Source organism: Bison bison, unplaced genomic scaffold, assembly GCF_000754665.1.
Source record: "Bison bison bison isolate TAMUID 2011002044 unplaced genomic scaffold, Bison_UMD1.0 scf7180017864252, whole genome shotgun sequence".
Taxonomy (NCBI): Eukaryota; Metazoa; Chordata; class Mammalia; order Artiodactyla; family Bovidae; genus Bison; species Bison bison.
In genome coordinates this window covers 824,349-825,026 of record NW_011494824.1, presented here as the reverse complement: position 1 = coordinate 825,026, position 678 = coordinate 824,349, and the positions used below count along the sequence as shown (strand labels likewise).

At 59.1% G+C, this 678-nt stretch overlaps 1 protein-coding gene across 1 annotated transcript in view; it reads left to right on the top strand.

Annotated features, from left to right (window-relative positions):
* The window catches only part of GCNT4 (glucosaminyl (N-acetyl) transferase 4, core 2), a 31,757-nt gene continuing 31,079 nt past the window's right edge, over positions 1 to 678 (top strand). The window contains exon 1 of the mRNA XM_010847596.1: positions 1 to 84. The gene's annotated coding sequence lies outside the window, so the exon portion shown is untranslated. The remainder of the gene's footprint in view (positions 85 to 678) is intronic.

The window sequence follows — 678 nt, the reverse complement described above, 5'->3', positions numbered from 1 at the left end:
GCCCCCCAGGAGCCTCGCTGGCCACCAAGGACTCGGAGCGCAGCGAGAGAAGTCTGGAAGGTCGGGAATTAGAAGGTCTGGAAGGTAGGGCATCCAATTCTCAGAGTTGGTCTATTCACAAGAACCCGCCACCAAGGCTGAGGCGTAGATATTGCCCAGTTGGTTAAGTAGGCGTGTTTCCGGCAATTGGGTGAACAGAAATGGGACCGGATACCATGCCGGCACGGCCCGCCACCCTCACCCCCGCTTGACGGTAAAGAGGAAGCCTTAGAGTGTCTATTTGACCTGCAGATACAGACGGGAAAACAACTTTGTAGTCTATTTATGGGGCATAAAACTCCACCTTCCCACTCCACTCCTAGGTATTTCTCCAGGCTGCCTGGGACACTGACCTGTGGGTCTTAACCAGTGAGAGCGAGGCGATTCCTGCAGGACCGGAGCCTCGCAAAGGAAAAAGCAACGAGTCGCAGATGTGTTTGCTCTGTCACCGCCCTCTGATCATCTCTGGGCAAGTCACTTAGCTCTCCAGACCTCCGCTTTCTTGCTGTTGAATGCGGGGAGGGAACCGAAGCTGGCTGACGCTCCGAGCGGCGGCGGAGAGCGCAGCGCACCGCGCACCTGGGAACTTAGTCCCCGGCGCGGCGCCGGGGCCCCGGCGCGCGGGGCCGGAGCTCCCTC